The sequence below is a fragment of the Myxocyprinus asiaticus genome, chromosome 37 (assembly GCF_019703515.2).
Source record: "Myxocyprinus asiaticus isolate MX2 ecotype Aquarium Trade chromosome 37, UBuf_Myxa_2, whole genome shotgun sequence".
NCBI lineage: Eukaryota > Metazoa > Chordata > Actinopteri > Cypriniformes > Catostomidae > Myxocyprinus > Myxocyprinus asiaticus.
Genome location: NC_059380.1, coordinates 35,280,883 through 35,286,882, shown reverse-complemented (window position 1 = coordinate 35,286,882; position 6,000 = coordinate 35,280,883).

Below are 6,000 nucleotides of genomic sequence, written 5' to 3'. Positions count from 1 at the left end.
TGGGGTCATTTTTGTCACTTTCGGTGGCATTTTCCCCCCTAACCCCCTTTAATTTCTGATCCTGCCCCAAGTTATACTAATCCTGTACAAACTGATATAAGGGTAAATATTACACAATCTCTCATGAGAAATGGAGTTTGTCCGAGATTTTCACACTTTTTTAAGTATGGAGGTACCCGAAGTTCATTTTGTGGTAGTATTGTGTGGAGACGATAAGCCGAAAGAAGCAATTTGAAAACATAAAAAAAAAAAAAAAAAAAACGTAAACCATTTTTCAGAGGATTAAAGCTTGTGGCAACTTTAGGATTCTTTAAGATTCTGTTTGATTCTGTATTAGCTAGCCCAGCCTAGCCTAGCATACAATGTGTGTCTCTTAATAAATAATTGGCCCATAATACTTATATTTAATAAGCTAATCCCTGAAAAAGTAATCAGTTTCAAAATGACGGCATCATGGCAATTTCTACAGACATTGTTTATCCCATCCTAATTGATGTTAAACATTACAAACATCCGCAGTGACAATTACTTAAGAAACACATGCCTGGAGAACTATTCCGGTCAGAATAGGGAAAATGCAACCTCCAAATTGCATTTATCATTGTTTGTGTGAACGCAATTACTTCCTGGTTTCCATGGGACCAGAACCTGTGTCTCTAAGGATGCTGGTACAGTGCACTATCAGTAGAACCACAGGAAAGGATAAATACAATTGAATTGATGCAAAGATGTCTGATGGGAGATGCCGCTTGTCAGTAACTCAGCAGAATGGGGTCGATTTCAGGGTACAGGAACATTTGGTAGCATTATGTCGAGTTCCTGAGTGCTCTACAGAGGGATATAATGCTCCAGACAGTAGTATTAGACTCTACACAGAAGTTTAGTACTCCACAAAGGAGACTGACCAGACAGAGATGAGCCATATTCAGTTTCTCTCAGACTTCACCCGTGTCTGTTCTTCTCTTGTGGAGATGAGCTGACTCCCACTGGTTTTGTATTCTCCTTCTGTCACTCTGTGAGTCATCAGAGGTGTTAACACAGGGAGTGGGGATAGAAGTGAAGGGTACTGCTCAGCGCTACAGATCACAATTAATCTGATCCAACAGACAGGGCTGTCTAGGGCTGCTGTTAGCCCTTTCACGGACTGAAGAGAGAGCAGAGCATCACAGTTAATGTTCAGCTCTGTGCGGTGAAACACTTAAGCCCCTTGTACATGCAATTGTGCCCAATTTAGGAATTTGTTTAGTGCGTAGTAGGATTAAAATCAGACATATTTTCAGCATGCATATAGATTTGATGAATACAAATCAGCATTCTGAGGAAAAATACTTAAGGGAACTAGTGATGGAAATCAACTCTACAAACACAATGTTTCTATCATGGTGAGGAGTTTTCCATAGACTTATATATAGTTTTCTAGCCCAGCAGACAACTTTTGTCATTTTAGATTTTTATGAACACATAATTTGTATGTTAATTAAGCCATTTTCCTCATGGGGAACGTTGTCTGATTGCCACTATATAGGTGATTTCAGGTTTTACTATCCTTTATTATGCTACTATTCTGTGCCTTCTCAAATTTCTGTGCAAAGATGCAGTGCTGCATAAAAGCCAGACTAAATTATGCCTGCTCTGACCCACCTCAGCCTCTAGTATCAAAGGCAGTTCTGATAACAGCCTTAAAAAAAAATTTCATGATAGAGCCTATATTTTATATTTTATAGTGTCACATTTAAATATATAATGTATGTGTAAAGTATAATGAATATATTTTTCATTCATTTCATAGTTCTACATTCATATTTTTATATTTGAAACATTAATCACATAACATTATTAATGCAATTGTAATTGCTGTGTAATTGCATTCATGCCACCTCTGAGTAGCATTAAACAGCCTATGTAAATACAAATTTTCTTGGTAAATATATATATATATATATATATATATATATATATGCCACTTCAGATGCAGCTTCTGTGCCACTTTTGCAGTGTAAAGATGGCTTTAATGAGGACACACCAAAGACATTTTTATATAATGCTAATTACTTTAGACTAATTATAATCTGACCCCTTAAATAATACTTTTGCATTTAACAACAACAACAACAACAACAAGTTTTGACCTTACTTATAAATCACATTTCCCATTGAGGACAACCATGGATGTTACTAAAGGAAGGTTTTGTCAGATTTAGCTCACTTCTGGGGACAATTGTGTCCTCAAAATGTCAGTAAACACAGACACACACCCATTTGTATAAGATCTCTTTATATTTCTCTCTTTCTATCCAATCAGACACACAGTCTGGTTTAGATGTAGAAAAAAATGTATCCCCTGAGGGTGCAATGTTTAAAATTCTATCCAAAAATTCTGCTTCTATCTTGAAAATTACCACTAAAAGGTACAAAGATTTCCAGGTTGAAAACAGCAGAGTAGAAAATTCCAATCAACACTCAATTATGTTTATTTCATTCATGAATAATTACCTGAGCACTAGATAGTGTCAAATGTCAATTGTCACGTTTATTTATAAAGCACAATTTATACAACAGCCATTGACCAATGTGCTGTACAATACTGATTATGAAAGACACACATGATCAGACAGAAGATAAACATCTTAAAAACAGAGCACTATGAATGATTAAAAGCCAATGAAAACAAATTAGTTTTTAGCAGTGATTTAAAAACAGGTAATGTCTGAGCAGTTCTTATATGCACGGGTAGACTGTTCCAAAGCCTGGGACAAGTGACCGCAAAGGAGCGATCATCACTGTTTCAGTCTAGACCTAGGGACAATAAGCAGTCTTTGAGTACCTGATCTAAGAGATCTAGAGGGGTTATGAGGATGAAGTAGTTCTGAAAGGTAGCTTGGTGCAGAGTTGTTCAGTGATTTGTAGACAAAAACTAGGATTTTAAAATCAACTCTAAATCTGACCGGCAATCAGTGAAGAGATGCTAATATCGCTGTAATGTGTTCACATTTGCGTCTGCCCTTTAAGAGTCTAGCAGCGGCATTTTGGACCATTTGTAAACGTGCCAGGCTTGATGAATTAAGTCCAGAGTAGAGCGAATTACAATAGTCCAACCGTGAGGAGATAAAAGCATGTATCACTCTTTCCAAGTCTTTAAATGAAAGAAAGGCTTTACTTTGGTTAGTAGTTTCAATTGAAAAAAGCTTGATCTGACAACTGAGTTCATTTGTTTAGCTAATTTAAGGCCGCTGTCAAATAAGAAACCCAGGTTCTTCACACATGATTTAGTATGAGCAGCAAGGGGACCTAAATTAAAATTATGGGTGGTGATACCATCAGTCGTCCCAAACATGAAACAATTTCAGTTTTATTTTTATTTAAGTTTAAGAAATTCAGAGACAACCATGCTTTTACATCTTCTAAGCATGCCAAAAGAGGTTCAAGTGCATTTTTGTCAGTATGTTTCAAAGGCAAATAAATTTGGGTGTCGTCAGCATAACAGTGGAAGGACACACTATGTTTATTAAAAATAGAGCCGATAGGTATTAGATATAATGAAAACAAGACAGGAGCAAGAATGGAGCCTTGAGGTACCCCCCACTGGAGATGGGCTGCTGAGGATGAGTCGTTTCCAAGGCTAATAGAGGACACCCCTAATAATAATTATTAGGAGTACATGATTCAGTTAATGAGACAATCAGTCATCACAAACACAATGATTCTTTGATTAAACAATTTAGTTGGTATCAAATCACATTATTCTGGTCGCTTATGTTCAAATTTGGAACCTCTTGTGAGATACATGTTAGTCTCTAGTTAGCAAACGATTTTAGACCATCATGATCACATGGGAAGTCGGCATGCTGTTTCCGAAAGTTCCGGTACCCTAGGATCAGCAACAGTATGCCGACTCACTGACATACCCTATCTCTTATCGGACATATTTGCAGCTGAAAACAATTCTCTTTACAACTGGCTTCTGGTGATCTCTCCTGGATATAAATGGTTGTCACACTTGTTTATTTGCTCTAAAACACTTACTGCTTTAGCCTCTGGGGGCAGTATTTTAAAACTCAGTCAGCGTATACCGATTTAGGCTAAAGAAAAATTGGCACACACTTCCCGATTTTTGTGTGAGATAGGCTGCATCACAATTTGCATACTATCTGCCCTATGCAATGCGAGATTTAGATTAGTACTGTACGGCAAAGGTGCACAGAGGGTATACTTTTTCTTGTGAATTTTTTGTGTATCAATGCATGTTTTGGGGCAAATATTGCCCACAAACCCTCCTAAAAAGGAGCTTGTGTCCATTCTCTTTTGACTTTTTTATTTGTATAAAATGGCAAGTAAAGTGAAGTTTTGAAATGTATTAATCTCAGAACTAGATGCTAAATGCTAACGCTAACAATGCAAACCAAACACACTGCGTAAAAAGGGCTGTCTGGTACTTTCTTTTAAAAGTCTTTAGCTCTGAGAAATTTGAGCTTTTAGAATTTTATAGTTACATACTGGTCTTGTCTGACTTCAGAGCACAAACGGTGCAAGTTCTGTTTTAGCATTGTGTGAGACTAGCCTCTGTGTATCGAATGAAGCTGAGGCAAAGTGAAGATTGTTTTCTCTCTCCAGATCTCTTTTTATAGCCTTCAGGATTTCAGCAAAGATATATTCAACAACTTATTGGTAATACTGTATCTCGGAATATCTCAGGGTGGAAACCTCCTCAAGTTTTAATAAAGTTTATATACAGAGATGATGAAATGCTTGCTGGAGAACACTGTCGACTGCATGAAGTTTAATACTTATGGTTTAGGGTTTGAATAAACCCTTAAAGGTGCTATATGTAATATTTTTACTGTATTAACTCATAAAATGAACATAATATGTCATTAGAGAATTAGGAAACATGCTAAGTTGAAATACTGGCTTCTCCGATAACAATGCTACAGCCAGTATATTCTACTTCGCAGTTTCCATTCCGGGCCGGAATTTCTGTTTATGGTTTGGCCTGTGTGATTCCGCCCACTGCCCACTCACCAATAATATTTCGACACCGCCGGGTTGCCAGATTTGAACAAGTTTGCAGGCAAACAACACTGCGTGCTGCAGCCATGGAAGACAGCAAACGAACTGGATCAGAGATAACAGATTCCACCCGACTTAAAAAGCCTCGCCATCCGTCTAAAAATCACCATGGCCAGAGACGTAGTAAAACAAGGATAAATATCAGAGATGCCTTTGGAAGATGGAGCTTAAAGCCTAGAAATCCTTTAAAACGGATGCTGAGTTGACTTATTTGCGTGTCAACATTCTGGCAATCCGCATGAGTTTTGAGTCTGGGGCAGGGCAGACAACTCTCCAATATTTTGAATTTGGACTGCAGTACCCATTTCAAATGCTTGTTGTCAATCTTACATATAGCACCTTTAAGGCCCCAGCACACTTACGGAGATGTTCTTCTTTCAGAGGTAAAAAGAAGTTTGAAACAACTGAGCAACGACAAACTCCTTTATAGCTACATTTAAAAATGAGGACACTCAAGATGACATGTAAATCATCAACTAATATGACATTAAAATGTGTTATCAATGACTTCATGCCTCGTTCTATAGAATTCACATGAGATCAGTAAACGAAACTGTATTAACTACTCAATAATGATTTAAAGTAACATATGTGCACTAGATAATGTGTAATTTATTATATTTACTTTCCTCATTCATGGCGCTAACATGCTAATGCTATATTCTGCTGTAATATCCGCCGATTACACTCTGTTATTGTAATTTATGATGGCACTGATACTACTGCAAAAATGGGTGCATAAAAGAGCGTTAATGGGTTGAATACAAACAAAGAATTATGATATGGCATGATATGGCATATCTGACTTTGGACAGTGGTGTGAATGGCGTTCGCTGCAGAAGGCATGAGTGAAGTGAAGCAGCATATCAAACAAAAGAGTGAATGCGCACTTAAAAGTGTTTGAGTAAATTGAATTCCTTTTGTAGACTAATA